At 46.6% G+C, this 16916-nt stretch overlaps 1 protein-coding gene across 1 annotated transcript in view; it reads left to right on the top strand.

The window, feature by feature from the left end:
• The window catches only part of NDFIP1 (Nedd4 family interacting protein 1), a 95186-nt gene extending 92156 nt beyond the window's left edge, over positions 1 to 3030 (top strand). Inside the window, exon 9 of the mRNA XM_045284725.1 lies at positions 2005 to 3030. The gene's annotated coding sequence lies outside the window, so the exon portion shown is untranslated. The remainder of the gene's footprint in view (positions 1 to 2004) is intronic.
• The last annotated feature ends 13886 nt before the right edge of the window (positions 3031 to 16916 follow it).

Raw genomic sequence — 16916 nt, 5'->3', positions numbered from 1 at the left:
TAGCACAGCTAAGTGGTTAGAACTGAAACTGTCCTCAAAGCACTCGGACATGTGACGCAGACTAGGTTTTAAAATTTAGTATGCAAAAAAAAAAATTATCACATCTAAATAGAAAAAAGTTTTTAAGTGCTGGCACTAATGAGCGAGGGCCCTTTTTAATTAGAAAGTGATTACAATGCCTTGGGAACTCTAGACTCATTAGGTACCGAACTGTGCAACTTACCCGTGTGCTGACAAATGCTTACATTCCTCCTCATCTCTCACCTTCCTTCTCGCTCCCCCATACGCTCCTAGTTTATAAAAGGAAATTCAACTCAAGTTGCAAGTTCGATTTATCCCCAAGTGTTACCGATATTGCTTCCTTGTTCTCATAGTGCCCAAGAAGTGAGTGTCTTTTTGAAATGAAATTATCTGAAGGCTTTTGGAATCCTTCAGAGCGCCCTGACCTGCCCTTAATAATGATGTCCACCGTCCCAACACCTGTTGACTTCCGCTCCGTGTGCCCCCCAAGTTTCTGCCACACAGCGGGAGACAGTGAGGGTGCCTCTGGGCAGTGCACTTCATTTGGCATGGGTGTGAAGTTTGAGATGACCCTTGATAATCCATCTAGATTTTTCGTGCATGTCGAGGGTCACAGACTGACTTGGAGGGATCTATTACCGCAGATGTTTCTATGCTGAAGCAGCATGCAACTGACCAAGTAATTATCTGGGCTTCATTCATGTCCTCACAAACTCTGTGTTAACCTAATACTCATTATTTTATCAATGATTGGAAACTGATGAAACTCAGAAGTTACCTAGGCTTATAATCAATCTGGCCTCATTGCATAAATCATCATTTGATATCAGACAGCCAGTTTTCTTCTCTTTGACTTTTAGAGTTCTTTATTTCCCTGTGTGTCTAATGCCCTTGCACACGCTGAGATATCTCAGTCTAAGGAAAAGGCAGTCTTGTAAGCATGGTTTACTTCAGAGCCAGGCACAACTGGATTTGAAGTTAGGGAAAGTGACCACTTAAAGGACACTTACTGTCCATGTTGTAGCTCCTCCACATTTTTGGCAGCTTTTTAAAGACCCGTGTGCTAACATAATCAGAAAAGATGTAAAGCCAGGGGTTCTTGGACTCGGGCAGTACACTTTGAAGAGAAGGGAAGGAAGCTAAGCACCAGCCAAGCCCTTACTCGATACCGAACCCCTGTGAAATCGGTGGAGCTCTTTGTGGGCCCATTGCCATTCATGCCGGGAGTTCCTTGTACTATTTCCTAAGTGGTTTTCATGAAGTCATTACTGGGAATAATTTATTATGCCAGTACAGAAATGATCAAAAAGTATCGGATGAGATTTGTATATAGCAAAATGTAGGGGCACTTATTTTGAGAGCCCTTATTTCAGTCATATATCTATTTCCTTTCTTAACATTCATTTGAGACTATAGTGATTTTTTTAATGAGTCATACATACATGCCCCCCAAATGCATTGATCTTAAAAAAAAAAAAAGCAGCAGCTAATCATGCACTATGTAGAGTACAGACTGCCATAATTGGCTCCCTTGTCTATAAGTCAGTCTTCTAGTGTGTGATCTGGCAGGACTGGCAGCGGAAGCAATATCCCTCATGTATTAGGCAAGCAATGTGTACATGGGCGGAGTCTGCTGCCTCTGAGCAGTGTGTGGGCTGTGCTGTCCGGGCTGTGCAGCGTGACATGAAGAAGTGCTGCTTCTGTTGTGTTGTGTTCATTGGTTTGGAGGGAGAGACCCTATGGGCACATGGGCACTTAGAGAAAGCCTGCCTCTTCTTTGTAACTCTGGAGCCCTTGGTAGCCTGTGAGCTGCAGTGCCATTGAGCACTGTGGTGTCAGTGCACGGTAATTGTGAAACTATGCAAAATGAAATCCGCATGTCTCCAAACATCCTGCCTTTGCCTCCTTTTGTGATTATATCCTTCTTGTGGCCAACATAACAAGCTAACGCGAGTTTCAATGTTCAATTTCCTCCTCTGGCAGATGTTTTCTGGCAAAGGCCTTCCTGCGTTTATGAATTCTCTCCCAAGAAGCCAGAGGACACCTGCAGGAAGTGAATCAAGATGCAGAACCCGGGAGAAATCACCTGCTTTACAAAAATAAAGAAAGTACTGTCAAAGAAGATCATTTCTCTCTATTTGTTCGTAGGTGTAAAATTTTAATAGTGCAGAATTCTGTAATCATTGAATCATTAGTGGTGAATGTTTGAACAAGCTCTCGCAATCAAGTCTGTGATGTATTAGTAATGCCTTATATATTGTTTGTAGTCATTTTCAATAGCATGAGCCACGTCCCTGTAGTCAGTAGGGGGCAATCTTGCTTTATCCGTTCTCCATCTCAAAATGAATTTGGAATTAACTATCTTAGTGTAAGATATGTATAATGCTGGTCATTTTAAAGGGGTTTTCACAAAAGTTAAACTTTTGTTATGACTGCATTTCTGCACATAGTACCTATTTGCTGTTAAAGTTAGAAACTTATTCACTTGTACTGTGAGAACACTGCAAAGCAAAATCATAGTGCAAAATACATTTAAGGTGTGACCAAAACTATGTTCTTAATTGGTAAATAAGTGTTCCATTTTTATAGTCTGTGTTCTCAATTTTGCGGTACCTTATTCTGTGGTATTCTAAGGGATTCTAAAGATGTCACTATAAAAGAAAAAGGACAAGAACACACATGCAATTTAATTACTAAAATGCAACTCCTGACACTTTATATATGAATAGAGCCCCTACCCTTTCTTTTCCTTTTCTTTTGTCTCCTGACAGTTAGCAAGGAACCTGCAGTGGGGAGGAGTTTAGGTACTAGGAACAAACAAAGAATCAGCTTGCAACTTTTGAGACGATCCCTAACATACTGTACTACTTGCTTCTACAATGTGTTAGCAGAAACTGATGCGTTACAAATGTACAATGACGCGCTTTCTTCCAAGTGGTAATTCACCTTGGTTTGCTATGTTAAAACTGTAAATACAACAGAACATTAATAAATGTCTCTTGTGTAGCACTTTTGCTGTAGGTTAAATTTCTTGGTTTGCATTTGTTGGTTGCTAAAAGAAATTTTTCCTTAAATTGTACAGAATCAGTAAATAAAAACATAAAGGAATTCTTGAAAATCTAGGTGAAAACTGGTTCTGCAGGGTACCAGGGAGTGGGCTGTAAAAGATGCTTGGAAAAATTCTATTATCTTTTACTTCTTTTCATGAATTTCTTGAAGCCTCCCCGTAAAGCAGGTTAAACTATCTCACAGGGAAGAGGGATAGAAATCTTAAATCCTTCTAGAATTCCTAATTACCTTTCGCTTTTTAGACATCATCTTAGACAGAGGATTTCTATTGTTTTCTACACGTTTTCTGAGTTTGCTCTTTCTCTCAATCACACACAGCCAGCTGACTTACATCCTGGCTTATGTGAGCCTCTGTTGAGACGAAAGAGCTCTTGATTTCAGTTTGTCTCCGTTGTGCTAAATACAGAGGTCAGTGGTTCTTCCATCAGTCATTTGAGTTTTTATTTTTCACATGTTCAGTGAAATGCAAAGACAAAACCCAGCAGCATGATCAAAGAACTGCACAAGCCCGCACCAGAGCGCAGCGTCATGACTGCCGGTGGTGGTCATTCATGCCCCTGTGAATGGCAGGCACCCGGCCTAGGAAGACTGCTTCAGCATGTCAGTGTGCATAACACACACAGCGGAGGGAGGCTCTTAGCCGGTGTGGGTTATTATAAACAATAGTACACCTGCCCCTCACTTAGCAACTCTCGGTGTTTGACATTTGCAACCTGGGGCTGCAGCCAGGCCTGAGGTGTCCTCCCTGACCATCCCAAGCAGGCGCCGAGGCATGCAAGGGATGTGGCCAACAGGCGGAGGCAGCTCTTCGCCTGTTTGTCTGCAGCATCTCCAGGTGGCTATAAGGGGCACAGGGTGAGAGTAGGACAGCACAAAGTCAAGGGGAGGCTAGGTGAGGGCCAAGGGTGCCAGGGAGGTCAGTAGGGGGGTGGGAAAGAAGGAAGAGAGGGTAGGGACCATGTGAGGCCGGAAGTGAACAGAGGACAAACAAGGGTAGATGTTTGAGGATCGAGAGTGAGTAGACCTGTATCTAACAGTCTGAACAAACGAGGGCACCTGTAGTAGTTGTTAGATGTCACCCACTCGTTTCCAACTTGAAGAAACAGTGCCATCCGCACTGTCATTGCTGTGTTTGAGGCCATGGGGGTGGCCACTGTGTCAGCCAGCTCCTCGGGGATCTTCCTGCTTTCCACTTAGCCCATCAGACACAGTGCCCTCCAGGGATGGATAATGTCTGATACCATGTCCAAAGTATCCCGGCTTCTAAGGAGTGTTCTGTAGCAGAGGGAATTATGTAAATTAGCTTGCAAAACAAACTAACAAGAGCCTTAAATCACAATAATTCAAACTTCATAAACTAGCTTAGGCCCTTGTTCCTTATTTGGTTTTGTATATTCAAACAACTGAAATATTTCGAATTCCTATTTCTACATATGTGGTCGTCTACAAGACTGTTGAGTGGAAAAGCACAGTTAATATATGCTTTAACAATACTTAGAGGGTCATCTTTATATCTTTTGAATGTCTGTCACGGCCTGAAAGTGAAAGCTATCAGGTATGTGGAATTGGCCCCACTCATTCTGTAGAATCCCTGCTATTACAGGTGGACACGTTGCTTACACTTTTTTCTCCTTTCTGCCCTTGGGAGGTCCGTTCCACGAGACTTTCAGCGAAAGGAGGGGTCTTCATAATGACTTTGAAAGGGTACATAGAGAAACCGTTGTCGTTTGCCGAGGTTAGGAAGTAACCTCTGTCTGCCTTACACGCATCAAAACGGCATTCCCCAAGTCGCGCTCCCTTCCCATGTTCTGTGAACCGGGGTCTTTCATTCTCTGAGGCAGGGCTGTAGGGCGGTTAGAGTAAGAGTCCCCAAGGCGATCCTCGCGGGGCCACCTTTACTGTGGAGGAAGAGCAAGAGCGTTGGCCCAAGGTGCCACTCGCCTGTCCTTTTTCTCAGCAATGCAGTTTTCATGAAACTTCTTAAGAAGCCTCCATGATCAGCCTGTGTCCTTTGGGGGGAAAAAATCTTTAGGGTGTTGTGTCATTCCTGATTCTACAAAGAGGCTACTTTGTAGCCTCGATCATTTACCTACGCCGTTACAGTCTAGCCTGTGGAAATGCTGTAAAGCAGTGGTTCTCCCCCTTCCTCATGCCGTGACCCTTTCATACAGTTCCTTGTGTTGTGACTTCCCCCAAACAATTATTGTCGTTGCTACTTCATAACTATGTCATTTTGCTGCTGTTATGAATCGAGCGACCCCTCTGAAAGGGTCATTCGGCCCCCAAAGGGGTCCCAACCCACAGGCTGAGAACCTCCCTCTGCTGTAAATGCAAAGCTGCCCCCCTGAGGGCGGGTCCTTTGTTTCTAAACTCTGACCCAGTCAGTCTACTGCGAGTGTTCATCTCAGCCCGTGGTTACTCTCAGAATAAAGTCTGGTGTCTGTTTTTTCTTTCCCAAATACCATTGTCTCCTGATTTTGTGTTAAGTTTTGCTGCTGCTTAATCTTAAGTTCGTCGATTGGCAACTTGTGAAATGCACATTTAAAAAAATCTGCATACAGAGTATACAGACATGAAGCGTTCTCGAGCATTTATCCAGGATTTCACCCAGGTCAGAAAACGAAATGTAGGTGTGTGGACTAGGCGTCGGTGGGCTCTTTATCCTGATTTGCTGGCGATGCAGCCTGACCATTGATGCACCGTTTCACAGGCATTTGCCAGCCATCTGTGACAGCGAGTTTATAGACCCCAATCTGAGAGAAGTGGTTTTCTTTCAGCCCTGCGCAGGTTCAGAGTGGAGTTAGGGGAAGAAGGCGGCACTCCTTGTGACTTGGTGGTCTGAAAGGGTCACCGTGAGTGGTAGCTGCCACTTGGGAAGCCAAAACATGGGTCAGAGAACCCAAGAAACCTCCAAATTCAGGAGTGATTCCTTTTCTGAAGCATTGTCAGAAAACCTAAGACAACTAAGCAGGCTGATGGCACCTTGGGTTAGCATTTGCCATTTCAATGCTCCGTAAGAGAGAGGTGGGGCTGTCTGCTCCTGTGAAAATGTACAGTCTCTGGAAACCTAAGGAACCGTTTACTCCTTCCTATGAAAATTCAAACTCGAGCCCGCTGCCATCAGGTTGAGTTACAGACAGGTTGACTCAGCATCTGTCTGTAGGATTTCCAGGGCTGTAAATCTGTCCTGGAGCAGAGCAGCTTGTGGGTTTCAACCACTGACCTTGTAGTGAGCGTTCCCAGGCTCCCCTGACAGCACTCCTTCCAGGGTTCCTTTCCAAACCAAACTCCCAGCCGTCCAGGCAGTTCTGACCCAGCAACCTGATACAGAAGGGTAGAACTGCCCTGTGGGTTGTTGAGGCCGTAACTTAAAAAAAAAGTCTTGTTGGCATATACTTCCCATATGCCATACAATTAAACAGTCCAATCATATTAAAGTAGTACAAGCACCACCACAGTCAATTTGAGAACATGCTTTTTTCCTTGTGTTTGTTCTTGGCTCCGAATTTCCCCCAACCTCCCTTGCCATGCTCCTAGAAAATTACTAATCCAATTACTGTCTCTCTAGATTTACTTATACTGAAAAACATAAAGGCAACAAAGAAATAACTGACAAAACAAAAAGTCTCCATAAAAATGCAGAAAATGTTAAAAATGGGTCAAAAGGGAGATCAAATGATAATGGATTAAATTTAACCAGTCACATTTGCCATAATAGATGTTACATTGCACTCTGGTTGCAAGGCGCTTCACATCCCTGGACTGGTCATAAGGGATTCACCAGAGGCTTAATCCAGGGGAGGACCCTGCAAATGGATTTGGGCTTCCACTGTCATCCTTAGCCAGGTGTTCAGAATTTAAGCTCTGATATCATTCCCTCGTCCATATTTGGATTTTATTATTTACAATCCTTGGATCACACAGGCTAGTCTTCCATATGGATTTAGCTGACACTTCACTTAGATGGCTGCCTGTTTTAAGACAAGCCTTTAAAAAATACCCCAAAGACACAAATAACACAAAACAAAACCAAAAAAATGCCCCAGACCGTTTTCTTTCTGATAGATGGGCATTATCTGATTTCGCCACACTTGGCTGTGGTACCCATATCTTCAGTGATAAATCTCATGAGGGTGCACATTGAGCAAGGCTAACCTCAGCTTTCTCCTGCAGGGAGCAGCTGGTGGTTTAGAACTGCTGACCTTGGGAACCCTCTAAGTCAGAATCAACTCTGGCAGGGGATTTGGATGTTTAATTAAGAGAATGCTACCTTCTTGACTAGGAAACCCCTCTATATTTCATTCCTGAAGCTCATCCAGAGTGACTGGGCCTGCTGTAGTGATTTTCACCTTGCTAATGCAAGGAGCCCTGGTGGCACAGTGGGTTATGCATTGGGCTACTAACCCCAACCTCACCAGTTCGAAGCCACCAGGTGCTCCTCCGGGGGAAAGATGAGACTTTGTACTCCTGTAAAGAGGTACAGCCCTAAAAACTCACAGGGGCCATTCTAATTGTCCTGTAGAGTCTGCGTAGACCTGATGACTGAGTTTGGAGCCAGGGGGTGCATGTTGTCTCCCATGAGAGCTACTTCCTCCGCCAAGCGAACAGGAGCAGGCGGCTTATTACCAGGACTTGGCCAGAGGGGTGAGGAAACAGCCCCTCTTCCTTGTCAGGGCAGAAATGCCCCCTCTGGGGCCTTAGCAGGAATTTTGCCATCTGTTTCCCGATGCCAGGTCTTTGTTTTGACAAAACGTTTCCCAGACCATATTTGGCCATTGCCTGGTTAGAGGTCACCGTGGCCATTGCCTGGTTAGAGGTCACCGTGGTTACTTGGGGTTTCATTCTCTCCCCCCATTATCAGCATTGAAGAGTCTTACACCCACGACTGATTTCCAGTTTATCTTTTAACTGAGATAGCAGATAAATTAGTAAGTGAGCCACCAGATAGATGACCTTCTCTACCGGCCTTTTTATTTCTAGTGTTACTTGGTACTAGAGTAAGACCTGGCAGAATCAGACAGACCCAGTGGAAGCAGGAGCTGTGGGTGTAGTGAGCTACTACCGCAAGGGCTGTGCTTTGAACCCACCAGTCACACTGAGAAAAATGAAGATCGGAAACCCGCAAGGGTAGGTTTCCCAGCTCTGTCCTGTAGGGTCACTGTGAGTCAGAATCTATATGATGATGGCAGTGAGTTGGTTACTTTTGGACAGTAGAGTGCGAAATGGAGGGTGGAGCCCTGTCAGAAAAGGAAAACTCAAGATGTGTTCCGCTGAGAGAGAAGAGTAGGAAAGGGTGGACTGCACACTGGACAACCGGGGACCTAGGAAACCAGGCCTGTCAGGTGTCAGCTCTCACAGGTTTCACATTGTTTCAGAGGAGCCCATGGTGGCGCAAGTGATTAAGCGCTCAGCTGCTAACCTAGAGGTTGGCAGTTTGAATTCACCTCGGGCCTTTCAATTCCCTTCGAGAGTCTCAGAATACCACACCTCACGTCCTTTGGACACGTTGTCAGGAGAGACCGGTCTCTGGAGAAGGACATCATACTTGGTAAAGTATCAAACAAAGAAGGCTTCCGAGGAGAGATGGGTGACAGTGGCATTGTAACAGTTGTGAGGATGGCGCGGGACTGGGCGGCGTGCATTCTGTCGTACACAGGGTCACCGTGGGTCGGGTCGGAGCCCAGTGGATGGCAGTGGCTTCCCAGGAGGACTTGGTGATCGGATCCCTGGCAGATGACAGCCTAGAAAGCCCTGGGGGTACTCCGGCCCTGTCCTGGGGGCTGCTGTGAGTCGGGATTGACGCGGTGGCACCCCAACGGTTGTTCAGGCCATGGGCACTGCTGGCCTAGGATGCAGCGTTCAGTCCATAGTTTGCTAGGTCAGGCTCCGGGGCTCTCAGCTCCAGGGGTGTGTACCCGTGGCTGTGTCATAAGACACTTTTTTGGTAGTTATCAGTTATACCTAAGGAGCTTTGGTGGCTTAATAGTTACGAGGTGGGCTGCGATCAGAGGTTTGAAACCACCAACTGCGCCTTAGGAGAAAGACAGGACTTTCTACTCCTGTAAAGAGTTACAGACCCAGGAGGTCTGTAAAGACCTCGGCACACGACCTCTTCAGCATACCGAAGAGCAAGGCTGTTCCTTTGAGGACTAAGGTGCGCCTGACCCAAGCCACGGTGTACTGCATTGCGTCACATGTGAAAGTTGGACATTGTATAAGAAAGACCAAAGAGAAGTTCGGTGCATTTGAATTGTGGTGCTGGAGAAGAAGGTTGAAAGTACCACAAACTGCTAAAAAGACACACTGATCAGTCTTGGAAGAAATATGTCCAGAGTCCTCCTTAGAGGCAAAGATGGCATGACGTCGTTTACATACTTTGGATATATTGCCAGTAGAGACCCGTCCCTGGCGAAGGGCATCATGCTTGGTAAAGTGGAGGGGAGCGCGGGAGGAAAAGACCCTTAAATGAGATGGGTTTACCCAGTGGCTGCATCAACGGGCTCAGGCATAGGACCACGTGCAAGATCTCTATGGGTCAAGGCCAACTGGATGACACCCAACCGTAACAACCACAAGGAGTTCACAGTCTCAGAAACTCCCGGGGACAGCTCTCCCCTGTCCTACAGGGTCGCTGTGAGTTAGCATGGACTCGGTGGCAGTGAAGTGAGTGAAGATATATTGTTCCAGAGACTATATGTGAAATGGGCTTCATAGGTCTCCAGCATTCTATGTCTGAAGTCATTCTGTGATTTAGTGGGATTTCTTTTCTCTCTCTCTTTCTTTCTTTTTTTTAGGATTGGAGATAATGAAATAAAATTCCTTATGTTTCTCCAACACCCATTCTAAGTTGGTCAGTCAGACTGAGTTCCTGTAGCAGCTTTCCAGGGCTCCCAGGTAAATGTGGATAAGCACTATCTTGGGTCGTACTCTGCGTGGGAGATGGAATAGAGCAAGCCTGCAGAGCCTATATACCTAATGTTTGATCACGTACAAGGGGTTTTTGTTTTGTATTTTAAGGAGAAGATTTGTTAGAGTACTCTTAAGGGCATCCATTGATTGTTGGGTAAAATTAAGAAAGTATTTTGTCTTGACAGGTCTTCTCAAAGCCCAGGGCTCCACTTGTTTCCTCCTTTAGGCAGGATGACGGGAAGGGCTGTGTACCTAGAGCCGTGAGGAAAGTGGACTTCTAAATAATGGGCTGATGTGACTGAGAACTCCTCCATGGAGGTCTTGGGAAGTGGTAGGTCGACCTCTGTTTGGAATGGTTTAAGGATAAAGGGAAAAGAATGGGTTACCAGGCTCCTCAGAAGTCCCCAAGAGCCCTGGAGGTTTGTATGTGGCCCATGTCAGTGACAGATGGGACAGTAAGTTCAACAGATGTCATGCCTGCCGTTCCCAGGCTAGTCTTCCTTTACTGTGGTGACCTTCTGGGAGCACTGCCCTCAATAGCCAGAGGGAGAGGAGTGTGTCGAAACTTTGGGAAAACCTAATTGGATGACTCATTACCTACCAGTACATTTTTAAATAAAAAATTAAGAGCCAATGATTGTTTTTTTTAATGAAGTTGCATTTTGCCCAGAAGGCAATGATAAGAAAACAAAAAACGCCCCTCCCTCGTTCCTGGAGCCATCCTGAAAGCTTTGTAGATGCTGAAGGAATTTGTTTCGGTGGCCTTTCCTCAAGTGGCCTTTAAGACCCTTCCCCTGAGGGATAGTGGGCAGCGGAGGAGAGAAGGGAGATTAGGAACTCTAGAAGTCTGATCTGTGAAAGAAGGGGAGAGGGGTGGGAGGGGCTGGTGCAGGAGTGTGGCAAATCGGTTCCTTTTGTCCTTAGCCCCTGATTTAATCCTTCCGACTCCTGGGATAAGATTGCCAGCGAATTGCTCGGAGCTCCCAATGCAAGAAGAGTGGCCTCAACTGAAGAAGCAAGGGAGCAAGGAAGGACTGCAGGTCTGAACTGCCGCCTTTCTGCAGACCGCTTTGCTTTCGGTAGGGCCAGGTCTTCGAGAAGAGCTCGGTACTCTCTCCAGAGAGTTGCTTTACTGACAGAGAAAGGAGGAGGCAGAAAAGAAGGCACGCCCTCTCCATTTCCACAGCCTCCGGTTCCCCCTCCACTTTCACGTTTACATAACAGTTGATGAACTAAGTTCACGAGGCCGACATTTAAACTTGAAAAAAAGAGAGCGAGGCCGACATTTAAACTTGAAAAAAAGAGAGCGAGGACGACATTTAAACTTGAAAAAAAGAGAGCGAGAGACTAATGTGTTTTATGGTGGTGTTTTAATACAAGCGACTCTTGGCTAGAAGTATATTGACCATTTTAAAGTGTAATCTGATCTTCCAGGGGAAGACATTTAAATCCTGAGTACAGACACTCCTCCCCAGGACGAATTATTGTGTTTGTACCTTGATCCCAGTCTCCCTCGTGTTCTCATTGGGAGTCATGTTCAAATCATACCTGAGCTGTCCAAAAACAGTACACTAAAAATTGTCATCAAAATATATATCGAGTTTTTAATAGCAAACCATGGGCACTTGACTGCTTTGTATTTATTGCCGGGTGTGTTTTATTAGAAGGTAAATAAATGTGTTTTGCAGAAAATATGGAGTCTGAAGTCAGCTCCAGTAGCGGTGATTGTGTTTTAAGTCGATGGTGGTGTATTCACACACCTAGTTTATTAGCAGCCTGCCTGTAAAACGTTGAGGAACACAGGCAGGCCTGAGTGAGAGGCCATGACTTCATCCCAGCTGGCCTGAGAGAGGGCTGCTCTGGTGACGTAAGACTGACAGAGAGCCAAATTCCCAGTGACCTTGGCTGCCGCCGTTGACGGTGTGTTAGAAAGAGTGACAGATTGAATCTGGGGAGCTGATCACCTGAGCTAGAAGGGGAAATGTTGCTCTGCACCTAGGTGCCATCAGGGACCAGGTGTGTAGCAGAATCAAGTCAACCCGCATAGTTGCTATAAACGATAAATAGCAACCCTATAGAACAGAAGAATGCAGCTGCCCCTGTGGGTTTCCAAGACTTATCGATCTTTATGGGAGGAGAATGCCTTGTCATTCTCCCACAGAATGGCTAGTGGTTTTGAACTGCTGACCTTGTGATTAGCAGCCCGACGTGTAACTCGCTGTGCCACCAAGGATCCTATGAATACAGAGTCACTATGATCCTGAGTCAACTGGACAGCAGTTAAGTTGGGTTTGGGGTATAAATTACAAATATTTGTACTCTTGAGTTAAACGTTTTGTTTGTTTGTTTTTGCTTTCCTTTGATACATTTACATATTGATTAGCTGATTATGATGCATCTGACCTCATGGTGGATATAGTAGATTCAAAGATCTGTAGTCCCTGGCTACCAGGAGCTGCTAGTCTGGGGTGCAATGTGGGCAGGATATGCTGCAAAGTGCTTTCCTGTCTAAGAAGCATTCATAGGTCATGTTTCTCCCCTGCTTGACTTGTTCTATTCTTCAAGCTATGATCCCACCGCTGCCACCACACCCCTTGCCATCAGAGTGGATTCTGACTTGGAGCTCTGGTGGCAAAGTGCTTATGCATTGGGCTGCCATCAACAAGGTCGGCAGTTCAAAGCCACCAGCCACTCCTTGGGAGAAAGATGGAGCTTTCTCCTCCTGTACACATGGGGCAGTTCGACTCTGTCCTGTAGGGTCGCTGCCAGGCAGTATGGACTCACTGGCAGGGAATTTTTCACCTGACTTTAAATGGCGCATGTGTCTCTCCGCAGACTGTGCTCCTTTGGGTGTGGGAAGGAGATCTCCAGGGTTTTCTTTGGAGGTGCCTCTGGGTGGACTCCTCCCAGAGGAGTCCATGGAGTCCCATACTGGGTGACTTCAATGGAGGACCGCTGCCACCTGTAAAAGCCATGCCAGAGGCTAGAAGGATGGGAGGGGACAGCAGCTTGGGCTGAGGCTGTGGAAAAGCAGCTGCAGAGGGGAGAGATTTGTGAGTCAGTCCTAACTAGGGCTTGAGCTCTAATTTACCACGTGTTAGCTGTGTGATCTTGGGAAAGTCACTGGCTCTCTCCAAGCGTAGGTATCCTAAGTGTGTACCCGAATATTTTCTCACAGGACCTCTTGCAGTTCTAAATAGGGCGGTGGAGGAAAACTGCCTGGTACAGAGGAGAGCTGTGCACAGCTGTCCAACCAGCATTCGGCTCAAAGACAGGACATTAAAAACACAAACCTATCATTTGGGTTGCGTGTTGAGCTGCTAACCAGAAGGTCAGCAGTTTGAAACCACCAGCTGCTCCAATAGAGAAAGAGGAGGCTTTCTACTCCTGCAAGAGTTCCGTCTTGGAAACCCGCAGGGGCAGTTCTACTCTGTCTTAGCGGGTTGCCAGGAGTCGGAATTGGCTCGGTGACGGGGTGACCGAGTGATAGATTTCAAACCACAGGCATTCGTTTCCTTGTCTGGGCTTCCCTAACGGGCTTCCCGAAATGCTGCCTTTCCTTGTTCCTTCTTTCCTAATGCCCGTCAGGAGCCCAGCTCTGGTACCTGGTCACCCTTTTCTCCCTAAACTCTTGCAGCCCAATGAGGCTAGGAGTCACCGCCTGCTTTCCTGGTAATACTGTCTTGCGTTTATGTAGGACTTGATATTTATATACATGTGCATTCGATCCACGCAGATTACTATAAAAAGGATTATTATACTTTCTGTACCGCCAGGCACCCAAGCTTCCCTCCCTGTGGCAAGTAATTTTTCTATACTCAGTCACATCAAACCACACTATGAAGCCAATAAACTCCACCCTTCCCATTTCCTTTCCTGGGGCCGCGAGGCTACACTGCGGCCCCTTTTCTCGGGCTGTTGGCGGTATTGTCCACGCTTTGCCATGCCCTCTGGCTTTGTGTGTGTCTTCGTCTTCAGAGCATCCTTTGAGCCTCCTGTCCTTTGCCTTGTGGCTTCTGCACATGCGGAAGCCCTGTGTCATTTTCTCTGCTCTGCTCGTCCGCCGTTCTTGATGACCTAACAGCACTGCCCTCAGCCCTGCCGCCAGCGCTTCTTGGGTCACTCTGCTTTCATACACCTTCACCATCTGCCTTCCGGTTGGTTCCGCGCGGGGCAAGCCCGTATGTGCCAGAGTAGAGCCTTGCGCCTATTGTTGCTGTTCAGTGCCGTCAAGTTGAACCTCGGGCTGGGCCAGCATCTCCCTCACTACGATTACATAGATTACATAGGCGTCGCTCGTTGCCGCCTCTGGGCCTGTCCATCTTGAGCATCTCCCTCTTGCTTTGCCGACCCTCTACTTGACCCAGCATGATGGCGTTTTTCACGGACTGATCTCTCCTGATAGCATGTCCAGAATACATGAGAGGAAGTCTCACCTTCTTCCAGTCTAACGGGTATTCCAGCGTCTTCCCTCCAAGATAGATTTGTTTGTGGTTATGACAGTCCCCAGGACTTGGGCTATTCTTTGCCGCCACCCAAACCCAAAGGCATCCTTCCTCCTTCAGTCTTCCCGACTCCTTGTCCGGCTTTCTCGTGCGGACGAGACAGTTAGAAAGATCTTGACTCGGGTCAGGCACACCTCAGCCCTCAGAGTGACATCTTTGCTCCTTAGCACTTTACCGGGGTTTTGCGCAGCAGATTTGTCCAAACTGTTAAATTGTTTGATTTCTCGACTCTTACTACTTCCACAAGTATTGATTGTGGATCTAAACAAGATGAGATGATTGGCAACTTCAGAGAAAAGATTGAAATTGTCAAGGATTTTGCTCCATAGGGTTTTCTTTCTTTTTCAACTTTTCGTTGTGAATTGGGTGAGGGTTGGGGATCCATTTTCCATTCAACAATTCATATATATTTTTGTCCCATGCCATTGATTGCAGTCCCCATAATGTATCACCACATCATCCCTTTTGAGATGGGCTGGAATTCTAGTCTCTACACCCCTGCTTATCACCCCATTTTGCAGGGAGTTCTCTGTTACGCTAGTGGTCAGGATTAAGATGGGACGTATTTTCAGTTTCCACCTTAATCATCACCCTTTGTGTCTTTTGGGAAAGGGGTGCAGGGAGGGGGGAGCGTGCAGTGAGTTTGGTTTGGGGCTTGATCTGCAGGAGGCAACACCACACCTCTATCAAAGCTATTCTTGAACTGAGCCCCCCTTCCTGACTGAGCACACACAGAAGCAAGAACTGCTTTGCCTCTAGGACATTTTTTGCTTCTCGCTCTGGACCCTGCATCTGGCTTGCCTCTCTTTATCCAACCTCCGGTTCTTGAGCCTGGAGTGGCAGCCTATCATTTGACCTAATTGTACCAGCTGCCAGCCTTCTGGAGGAGAAGGAGCCTCCCGGCAGATGTCTGAACTTCCGATCTGGGGCTCACCAACATCCACAACTACACGAGGTATTTCCTTAAAGCTCTGTGAGTCCTCTGAGAAGGTGCAGCGAAGTGCAGAACCCTGGGAGGTGAGGGGATATGCCAAGGGGGAGAACGGTGATTAATATCAGAGACCATGACATTGTATTGCATTTTGGAAAAGCTTGACATTTGGAACATCTTTAATCTCCACCTCCTTTGGACTAATTTTGTATTTTAAAAAAATTGCTTTTGCAGTAACATCCTGTTGCCTGTGTGTCCCATGTCCGTTTCTCCTTTCCCCCCTAACCCTTCAGAATTTGTCCTTGGATAGATGCAGTCCTTTTTATCTCAGAGGTTCCACGCGTCTATCCAATCAGCTCGTCTGGTCTTTTTTATGATTTGGGGTTTGGCCCCACATTTTTCTTCCACTCGATCCAGTGGATCCCTCTCAGAGCAGTTGGTAGTGGTAGCTGGGCACTATCTAGTTCTTCTGGTCTCAGGGTTGTGGAGACTGAGGTTAGCATGCTCTTTTAATCCATTGGACTTGTTTCCACATGTCTTCAGTTTTCTTCAATATTCTCTCCCCCAGACAGAGAGAGGCCAATAATTTCACCTTATATGAGTGCTTGTGAGCTTTAAAGACCCTAATAGTGGCTCCCCAAAGTAGGATCTAGAGCACTGACTTTGTGAACTATAGTCTGTCAGTTGACCTTGGTGTCCCTGAGACCGTCATCCTGAGCCCACCCCCACCCCATGAGTCCCCAGGGACTCATTCTCCATGGGACTTCCCGTGGTAGAGGGCCAGGCCTTTGTTCAGAGGTGCCTCTGCATGGACTTAACCACCAACCTTTTGGTAAGAAGTCCAGTGTGTACCTGTCTGCTCTATCAAGGGACTTCCATGACCGTAGAGGACCGTATTGTCAGAGGCCACCTGTGCTTTCTGTTTTTACCCCGGGTCATCTTATCACCAGTCACTTTCAACCTCCTCCTCCATCCCATTTAGTCCACCCCACTCACCCCAGCACAGCATCTTATGCTTGACGGTTTAGTTCTCCCTGAAGCCCCATTGGCTCTCTGAATTCCCTGGACAGATGTGTCTGTGTCCCACACTCTCCTTCCTCGTGTAAGCCCGTCCGGTGGCCTGCCTGTTACCCATTTTTATTTAGGGTCTGGGGAGACTTTCTTTCTTTTAATTTAAATTTTCTTTTATTGGGGGCTCTTACACCTCTTATCACAATCCACACATATATCCATTGGGTCAAACACCTCTGTACATACGTTGTCATCATCTTTTTCAAAACAGTTCCTTTAGACTTGAGCCCTTGGCATCAGCTTCTCACACACACACCCCAACCTTTTATAGGGTGTCTCTCCAGCTCTCTGTGGTCTTTCTGTGTGGGTGGGGTTTGGTCATTAAACGAAACACTGAGGGTCCCGTGCGCCTCATTCTTCTTCAGACACATGAACCCAGATGACTTCTGTGTGAGCCTCCGGGGAGACTA

The sequence above is a fragment of the Echinops telfairi genome, unplaced genomic scaffold (genome assembly GCF_000313985.2).
Source record: "Echinops telfairi isolate 266 unplaced genomic scaffold, ASM31398v2 ScPeMD7_7469;HRSCAF=8507_0, whole genome shotgun sequence".
NCBI lineage: Eukaryota > Metazoa > Chordata > Mammalia > Afrosoricida > Tenrecidae > Echinops > Echinops telfairi.
The sequence above is the reverse complement of the archived record's forward strand: the minus strand, read 5'-3'. Positions and strand labels throughout refer to the sequence as shown.